Consider the following 10,515-nt stretch of genomic DNA (forward strand, 5'->3'; position numbering starts at 1 on the left):
TTGTGTGTGTGTGTGTGTGTGTGTGTGTGTGTGTGTGTGTGTGTGTGTGTGTGTGTCGAAGTGCCTGCTGGAGTTGACAGAGCAGTGCCTGTGTTCCTCTGACATCTTTTTATTCTTTCTTTTTTTAAAATTGGTCTTTTTTTAATGTTTGTATTTGTTGATTTGTCATCTGCGACGAGACGGGTTTGTGTTCACTAGCGCCAGACTGAACTGAGGCGATGAGCTGGGAAACACACACACACACACACACATCCCAGCTGAGCTCATGTGCCTGCTATCTCACACACACACACACACACCCTCTATAGTGGACTGTGAGGGTCAGTCCATCACAACTCTTACTGCGTCGGTCTGTTTTATATTAAAATCTATTTAAGAAGTGAGCGTCAGATGGACTCGTGCATGCTCAGAGAGGCCTTCAGTAACGTGTCAGTGCTTTCGATGTTCATTGTTTTAATATTCTACCATGATTATGAATAAATCATTCCATCTGACCAGCATGGAGTGTGTGGTCACTGGGGGGGCGGAGCCTGCGGCAGGAAGTGACCTCGTCAGGAGTGTGTTTGTGCTGTTCAGATGAACACACACTCAGTCTGTATCTGTGATGAGCGGTTTATTACAAATCCTCAGACTAGAAACAAGGACATGCATGTACAGTCATGCATTTGGGTAGACAAATCATTTTATTATTATTTAGTATTTTAATTGATATACTATAGTACTATTTAATAATGTTTTTGTTTTTATATTTTTAGTTTTCACTTTAATTTTAGTTTAGGTTTTATTCATTTCGTTTCTGTCATTTTTATTAGTCATTTATATTTAGCTTTTTCCATTTCTGCTTTAGTCATTTTAGTGCTCAAAAGTTTTCAGTTAAAAGTTTTAGATTTTCATCTAATGTTTATATTTCATTTTCTACATATGAATTTGTCATAAACACAGGATTATTTACAACATAAAAGAAGTGAGGCCTTTAATTTACAAATCTGTTTACGTGGATGAATTAATGTTTTAGCAGAAATATCCATGCTTTATCCAAAGCTACAGAGTATTTTGAGTATTTTCTTTGGTAATCAGTTGAGTATTAATGAGTTTTGTGTACTAAATACAGTTGTAGTACTTGTGTATATTTCGATGTAACTTTTATTTTTTTTATTTTATTTTTAGTTCAGGTAGCATTTTTTGTGCTTTTGCCTTTGCCTTTATTTCTATTTAGCTTGAATTTATTTTTATTTCTATTTTGCTCTAATTTATTTTTATTTCTATTTTGCTCTAATTTATGTTTATTTCTATTTTGCTCTAATTTGTTTTTATTTCTATTTTGCTCTAATTTATTTTTATTTCTATTTTGCTCTAATTTATGTTTATTTCTATTTTGCTCTAATTTGTTTTTATTTCTATTTTGCTCTAATTTATTTTTATTTCTATTTTGCTCTAATTTATGTTTATTTCTATTTTGCTCTAATTTGTTTTTATTTCTATTTTGCTCTAATTTATTTTTATTTCTATTTTGCTCAAATTTATTTTTATTTCTATTTTTGCTCAAATTTATTTTTTTTTTTCTATTTTGCTCGAATTTATTTTTATTTCTATTTGACTAATTCCAGAACTTCAACTAAAACTTATTTTAGTTAATTGCTGAGGAAACATCTCCGAGTCGTATTTTAATTCCAGTTTCTATTTTTAAATGAGTCTAATTTTAACAATTAAGTTTAAGGTTTTCCTCTTAATCTTTAATTTGTATTTTGTTTTCTGTATATAAATTAATTTGTGACAAAATTAATTTATTACATTTTCTCACACTTTTATGAAGGGCAGATGGTAAAGGCATTAAATGGTTACACTTTATTTTAAGGCGTCCTTGTTACAGTGTAATTATACATTTACGTACTGACTAATATTAATTAGCTACATGTTCTTACTATATGTTTAGGTAATGATGGATGGGATGCAGACGCCTCGGACCACAGAGAACCAGACCTTCACAACGCTTTCTGTGTGACAAATACCACAATCTCTGTCTTGACTCTATACAATATAGAAATTTAATTAAAATATTTTATTTCTGTAATGCAATGTTACTGTTAAGGTATTTATTAATATTTTGTTTTTCAGTTTTAATTTTAGTTTAAGGTTTAGTCATTTTGTTTTGCACTTTTGGCGTTTTCATTAGTTTTTTTTTAATTATTATTATTTGTGTTACATTTCTTTTTAGCTTTAAGCTGCCTTCACTCCATGTCGTCTAATTACCGTAATTCCGAGATGACAGCACGTGACATTCTACTCTGAGCTGAATTATGTGTTTCTATGCAACACCATCAACGCCAAAGCCTTCACGTGCTCCAGAACTCATAATTACAGCTTGTAAGTAATTAAAATTACTCGGAATGTTCTGAGAGCTACAGCTTGGACCAGATTCGTTTAGGAGCTACCTCTGAGTCCGAGAACATGTCATCTTGGAGGTACATGGCGTGAAGGCAGCATTATTCATGTTTTAGTTACGGTTTGAAAGTTTTCTAGAAATTTTATTTTATTTTGTTTAGTGCTTTGTCAATTTTTCTTTTTTTGGTCTATTACATTTTTTTAATGTAATTTTTATCTAGCTTTAGTATTTTATACATTTTAGCTTTATATACTTTATTTCTTTTTTCAGTAATTTTGTTTTATGTGTTTGTCTTTTTTTCTCTCTTTTTGGTTTAATTAAATTTCTATTTGGCTTTCTTTTTTAGTTTTTGTCATTTTGCTTTAACTTTCCCTTTTTGGTTTAATTAAATTTCTATTTGGCTTTCTTTTTTAGTTTTTGTCATTTTGCTTTAACCTTAACCCAAATTAGATTTTATTTCAGTTGTTGGAACATTTTTTTTTTTTTAATTAAACATTTATTTTATTTATTTTTATTTTTTGTAATTTTTTCTTTTGTCTTTTTTTTTTAGTTTTTTTTATTAATTTCTATTTAGCTTCAATGTATTTTTATTTTAGTTTGTCATTTTTGTACTTCAACTAACCTTAACCGTAACTTATTTTTATCTGTTAAAGCATTTGTATCAAAAAAAATCTAAAGAAATTTTGTAAAATAAAAAGTCTTTAACATTTATCATTTTTATTCAAATTTTAAATAATTTCACATTTTATCATTTTAAATATTTCAGTTTGTTTTTTATCTTAGTTTTTGTTTTATTTCAAATAATAAAAATATTTTTAATAGTTTTAGCTTTACATCACCATAACAACACAGCTGAAATGACTTGCTGAATTGATGTAGTAAGGTGAGTTGACAACAATATTGGATCTTTTTTCGTGTTATGCATTAGTAGTATATTCACATTTATCATTTTTATTCAAATTTTAAATAATTTCACATTTTATAATTTTAAATATTTCAGTTTGTTTATCTTAGTTTTTGTTTTATTTCAAATAATACAAATATTTTTAATAGTTTTAGCTTTACATCACCATAACAACACAGCTGAAATGACTTGCTGAATTGATGTAGTAAGGTGAGTTGACAACAATATTGGATCTTTTTTCGTGTTATGCATTAGTAGTATATTCCTCAGGATGCTGCTGGTATGATTTGAGTGTTTGACGCTCGTCCAGTCTGGTTTTAATTAGCATCGGGCTGCTGAATAACAGTTGGAATGGGATGTTGTAATCTCGTTAAGTCCTGCAGACAGATGCCAAGCGTCTGTGTGTTTGAGAAGCGTGTTTGGCGTTGCTTTGAGATGCAGTTGCTTCAGAGGAGTTGTAGATTTGTGCGATGTGAAGAATGACTCCTTCACAGTCACTGTGTTTCCGTCTGGCGTGAAAGCGTCATGCGGCTCCTCAGAGCTTCCCACTGGACTCAAAACACCGAATGCCTTGTTTCTGGAGTCTGTGATTGGTTGGTTTGTTCCAGGTCTCTGGGATTGTGTTGGTGTGTTCGACCCTGATGTGACTCTGACTCTGGGCCGCTTATGTAAGTCTGACCCGCAGCGACTCTTGAGTTCAGCTGACGACACACTTACGCACACACTCACACACACATGCACTCACACACTCGCACACATACACTCACACTCTCTCTCTCTCTCACACGCACACACACATGCACTCACTCACACTCACTATCTCACACACATGCACTCACACACACTCACACTCACTATCTCACACATGCACACTCACACACGCACACACACACATGCACACACACACTCACGCTCTCTCTCACACGCACACACACATGCACTCACACACACTCACTATCTCACACATGCACACTCACACACGCACACATGCACACGCACACTCACGCACACACACACGCACTCACACATGCACACACACACACACACTCACACACGCACACACACACACACACACACAAAATGACTTGCTGAATTGATGTAGTAAGGTGAGTTGACAACAATATTGGATCTTTTTTCGTGTTATGCATTAGTAGTATATTCCTCAGGATGCTGCTGGTATGATTTGAGTGTTTGACGCTCGTCCAGTCTGGTTTTAATTAGCATCGGGCTGCTGAATAACAGTTGGAATGGGATGTTGTAATCTCGTTAAGTCCTGCAGACAGATGCCAAGCGTCTGTGTGTTTGAGAAGCGTGTTTGGCGTTGCTTTGAGATGCAGTTGCTTCAGAGGAGTTGTAGATTTGTGCGATGTGAAGAATGACTCCTTCACACACTTACACACACACACGCTCACACTCTCACACTGCCACTCTCACACATGCACTCACTGCCACTCACACACGCACATGCACACACACACACGCACGCACACTCACACATGCACTCATTCACACACACACGCGCACACACACACTCACACATGCACTCACACACACACACACTCACACATGCACTCACACACTCGCGCACACACACACACACACTCTCACACACTCGCACACACACACGCACTCTCACACCCACGCACACTCACACATGCACTCTCACACCCACGCACACTCACACATGCACTCTCACACCCACGCACACTCACACATGCACTCTCACACCCACGCACACTCACACATGCACTCTCACACCCACGCACACTCACACATGCACTCTCACACACTCGCACACACACACACACACTCACACATGCACTTTCACACACTCGCACACACACACTCACACATGCACTCTCACACACTCGCACACACACACACACTCACACATGCACTCACACACTCGCACACACACACATTCACACATGCACTCGCACACACTCGCACACACACTCACACATGCACTCTCACACACTCACAGACACTCTCACACACACACACTTACACAAGCACTCACACATGCACTCTCACACACTCACAGACACACACACGCACACTCACACATGCACTCTCACACACTCGCACGCACGCACTCATGCACACGCGCACACACACTCACGCACACTCACACTCACTCACACACGCACTCACACATGCACTCACTCGCACACACTCACAGACACACTCACTCGCAAACACTAACAGACACACACACATGCTCACACGCACACTCACACACACACACACTCACGCACACACACTAACACACGCGCACACACACGCTCACACACTCACAGACACTCTCACACACACACACTTACACACTCACAGACACTCTCACACACACACACTTAAACAAGCACTCACACACTCACTCGCACACACTCACAGACACGCACACGCACACTCACACATGCACTCTCACACACTCGCACGCGCGCACTCATGCACACGCGCACTCACACTCACTCACACACACACATGCACTCACTCGCACACACTCACAGACACACTCACAGACACACTCACTCGCAAACACTAACAGACACACACACATGCTCACACGCACACTCACACACACACACACTCACGCACACACACTCACACTCACACATGCTCACACACACACACACACATACATACTCCTGCGCTTCTGCATCACCATAGCCTTTTCATATTCATTAACTTTTAAATGAACACCCATGTTTAGTAATTAACTGCTGACAGCATTTGAGACACAAGCGCTTGGACCACTGACCTTGAGTCAGTTTGTGCTGTAATATATCATGATCGTGTTTCTTCTGGATGAGAGTGTGTTGTGTTGAGATTAAAGGTCCATTTTCAATCATTTAATAACATTCATCACTGAACAAACCCGTCAAACTCATATTGTTAATTATCGTTTCATTATCGTCTGCATTCAGGCGAGGGTTATGAACTGGTAACGCAACAAAAGGACATGCATGGAGTCATTTTACTGACGAACCTCATAAAATCCGTAACAAAAAATACGCTAAAGTTCATTTAGAAAATGGGTTGATTTTTTATAGAGAATCCAGTGAATGAATTAATGAATTTATTTACTTGTTTATCACATTTTACTGCATCACATTCAGCATCAAAACATAAAATAAAATATAAATATTAGACAAAAAAATAAATAAAAAAAATTGAGAATTAGAAATGATTTAGAATTAGAATTAAAATTGTCATAGCACTTGCATATTATTTCTCTTTTGTTGGTTTTGATTGCTTCAATTGTCTTCATTTGTAAGTTGCTTTGGATAAAAGTGTCTGCTAAATGACTAAATGTAAATGTAAAATTAGAAATGCTGCCTTATATTTATTTCATATAGTTTTCTTCACTTTATTCAATTAAAAAATATCATTACATTTTTAGTTGCAACTAACTGAAATAAGTCGGGGTTTGTTCAAGTACTAAAATTACTAAATTAAAGCGAAATGTAAATGTAAAATTAGAAATGCTGCCTTATATTTATTTCATATAATTTTCTTCACTTTATTCAATTAAAAAATATCATTACATTTTTAGTTGCAACTAACTGAAATAAGTCGGGGTTTGTTCAAGTACTAAAATTACTAAATTAAAGCCAAATAAAACACAAATAAAACTAACTAAATAAAAAAATAAGAAGAATTACTAGATCCTAAAATAACATTAAATCTGAAAATACAAAAATTAGAGCACAATTAAAAATATAAAAAAATACTATATAAATAATACTAAATATTACTAAAATACTAAAAATGCTTATGTTAATTACTAGAGATATTACTAACAAATTTAACAAAACACTTAAGGCCTTCACTAGTTTTACATTGTAAATAATGACAAATAAATTCACATGCAGAAAATTAAATGTAAATGTTAGATGATATTTTTTAATTCAAGGAAACCTTAAATAATATTTAAAAAAATAATAAATTTAATAAATATGCAACGTAAATGTTAGGTGCTGTTGTAAAGATGAAGATGATTGCATTTCAGTTTTTGAAGTCTTTTTATAGACTAACTTCACCTCTTTTTTCGGTTGTGTATTTTCTGCGAGGCTCGTTAATAAATCGGTTTAATCCCGACAGCCTCCTACATCTTCATTAACTTGATCTGTGGAAGAAGCTTCTCTTAATAAACTTTAAGAAACAGAAATCTGAGCTTAAACTCCTTCTGAAGTGGTTTGTGTTGGTGTTTACAAACTACCATTACTGTCTTCTTGATATTACAATCATTTTTTTGTATCTGCTTTTGCGTTTTGCATCAATAATTACAATATGCTCTAGAATAGATGACGTGAAATTGTGTCACTCAGGTTTGTTTCTAGAGCATGCTAATTGAGAAGGCGCTGGAGCGCTGTGTAATTAGCAGTGAAAGCAGTAATTGTTTTTACCTGCAGTCAGTCTGAAACTCTATTTAAAGCTGAATCTCGAGACATTCTGAGTCTGATGTAGTTTTCAGATCATGATCTGTGACCGAAGGCTCTTTCCTTGCTTTATATTTGCGAACACACACACACACACACTCGCTCTCACTCACACACACACACACTCTCTCTCTCACTCACTCACTCACACACACACTCACACACTCACTCACACTCACTCTCACACACACACACACACACTCACACACACACACACACACACACACACTCTCTCTTACACACACACACTCTCACACACACACACACTACTGTGAACCGCCCTAAAAATACGCCGGCATCTCAGCCGATGCTTCCACCACAATTAGCATCTATTCAGGGCTGCGTGCGCAGACAGCCAAATTTGCATTTCCGTCACGGATGTCTGCCCTGCCCAGCGTCACATAAACCCTTCCTTCTGTTTGTATCCAGAAAGCATGCTTTCATTTCATCCTCCAGCTCCTCGAGGTGTGTGGACGAAGCTGGGCTCTGACCTTTGACCTTTGGTCTGCAGGAGCGAGGATGCAGTCACGTCTGCGCTGAATCACATTTGACAGTGGATGTTAATGGTAGCTTTGCTTTCTTCAGCTGACTTTGACTTGACTGACTTATATAATGTGGTTGTTCTCTCTGAAGCATGAGACTAATTGCCCTCTTCGTATCTGCGCAAAATGGGAATCTCCTCGACTGCGTTTGTGCATTATTAGAGCTCTATGCAATCTGTTTTTATTTTTCCCAAATGTCTGTTTTAATTTGTCTTGATTGGGTTTTAATGGTTAAATTATGTTTTTGTGATCAAAAAATGTCTAATTAAATCATAAAACTTATACAGATTAACAAAACACATATTACATTTTTCAGGCCATATGAAATTAATTTAATTTAATTTTCATTTCAATTTTTCTGGATTTCTTTTTTTTTTTTGTTCATTGAAATTTTTAATGGATGCTGTATTGGTTCAAATACAGTTTATTGATTAAAGTGCATCTCTAATTAAATGAAATAATGAAACTTACAAATCAACTACAATTTATTAAAGTTTACATAAATGTAGGAAACAAAAACATGCCTAATTCAATTACATAATAAACAAAAATCATTTTTTAGGGCCAGTTCTTTTTATTTTTCCCTGAATAATAATTATAATTATAATTATAATTATATATATATATATATATAATTTCAAAACATGAAATTGTGAAACTTATTTAATAACAATGTATTAAAACAAGACTTGTATTTACAGAACCTTATGAGATTTATTTTTTCCCAAATCAGAATTATTGGTTTAACTATTGAATTTATAAACCTATAACAATTTAATAAAATGTTTACAATAATAGGGCAATTTTTACAATAATATATGATTTTTTTCCCCTAGAAACTCTGTATTAATTTTTCTGGTTTGATTATTTTAAAATGTCTAGTAGAACAAACTTAGACTCACAGCGGTCTTTTGAGCTTTAATATTACAGACAATAGTCTATAATGACATTGGATTAATTGTACAGCCAAAATTTTCCAAATTCGGCATTATACTGTAAATTACATTTTTATGACTGGATTCTGCGATTCCGTGCATGTTTTCTGCCCTGCATTACATGCCTCCTGATGGATGTTCTCAGATCTGCTGTGTTTTATTCTCACATTAGCTGTAGCTCATGTCTCTAGGGTCGCAGCTTTCAGTTTAGCAGGGCGCTTGACCTTGGAGACAAAAACTCCATCAGCCTGTGAGCGGCTCGCTTACACACACACACACACTCTCACTCTCTCTCTCTCTCTCTCTCTCTCTCTCTCTCTCTCTCTCTCTCTCTCTCTCTCTCTCTCTCTCTCTCTCTCTCTCTCTCTCTCTCTCTCTCTCTCTCTCTCTCTCTCTCTCTCTCTCTCTCTCTCTCTCTCTCTCTCTCTCTCTCTCTCTCTCTCTCTCTCTCTCTCTCTCTCTCTCTCTCTCTCTCTCTCTCTCTCTCTCTCTCTCTCTCTCTCTCTCTCTCTCTCTCTCTCTCTCTCTCTCTCTCTCTCTCTCTCTCTCTCTCTCTCTCTCTCTCTCTCTCTCTCTCTCTCTCTCTCTCTCTCTCTCTCTCTCTCTCTCTCTCTCTCTCTCTCTCTCTCTCTCTCTCTCTCTCTCTCTCTCTCTCTCTCTCTCTCTCTCTCTCTCTCTCTCTCTCTCTCTCTCTCTCTCTCTCTCTCTCTCTCTCTCTCTCTCTCTCTCTCTCTCTCTCTCTCTCTCTCTCTCTCTCTCTCTCTCTCTCTCTCTCTCTCTCTCTCTCTCTCTCTCTCTCTCTCTCTCTCTCTCTCTCTCTCTCTCTCTCTCTCTCTCTCTCTCTCTCTCTCTCTCTCTCTCTCTCTCTCTCTCTCTCTCTCTCTCTCTCTCTCTCTCTCTCTCTCTCTCTCTCTCTCTCTCTCTCTCTCTCTCTCTCTCTCTCTCTCTCTCTCTCTCTCTCTCTCTCTCTCTCTCTCTCTCTCTCTCTCTCTCTCTCTCTCTCTCTCTCTCTCTCTCTCTCTCTCTCTCTCTCTCTCTCTCTCTCTCTCTCTCTCTCTCTCTCTCTCTCTCTCTCTCTCTCTCTCTCTCTCTCTCTCTCTCTCTCTCTCTCTCTCTCTCTCTCTCTCTCTCTCTCTCTCTCTCTCTCTCTCTCTCTCTCTCTCTCTCTCTCTCTCTCTCTCTCTCTCTCTCTCTCTCTCTCTCTCTCTCTCTCTCTCTCTCTCTCTCTCTCTCTCTCTCTCTCTCTCTCTCTCTCTCTCTCTCTCTCTCTCTCTCTCTCTCTCTCTCTCTCTCTCTCTCTCTCTCTCTC

General features: G+C 36.8%; 1 protein-coding gene across 2 annotated transcripts in view; it reads left to right on the top strand.

Annotated features, from left to right (window-relative positions):
- The window catches only part of LOC107665173 (tyrosine-protein kinase CSK), a 39,171-nt gene extending 37,161 nt beyond the window's left edge, over window positions 1-2,010 (top strand). Inside the window, exon 14 of one of the 2 annotated variants that reach the window (XM_016455956.1) lies at window positions 1,934-2,010. The gene's annotated coding sequence lies outside the window, so the exon portion shown is untranslated. Of the gene's footprint in view, window positions 1-555; window positions 570-1,933 lie in introns of those variants that run through there. The other variant, XM_016455963.1, reaches the window with a different exon arrangement.
- Window positions 2,011-10,515: the final 8,505 nt, after the last annotated feature.

This window comes from Sinocyclocheilus anshuiensis, unplaced genomic scaffold (assembly GCF_001515605.1).
Source record: "Sinocyclocheilus anshuiensis isolate Anshui unplaced genomic scaffold, SAMN03320099.WGS_v1.1 scaffold1303, whole genome shotgun sequence".
NCBI classification, from domain to species: Eukaryota; Metazoa; Chordata; class Actinopteri; order Cypriniformes; family Cyprinidae; genus Sinocyclocheilus; species Sinocyclocheilus anshuiensis.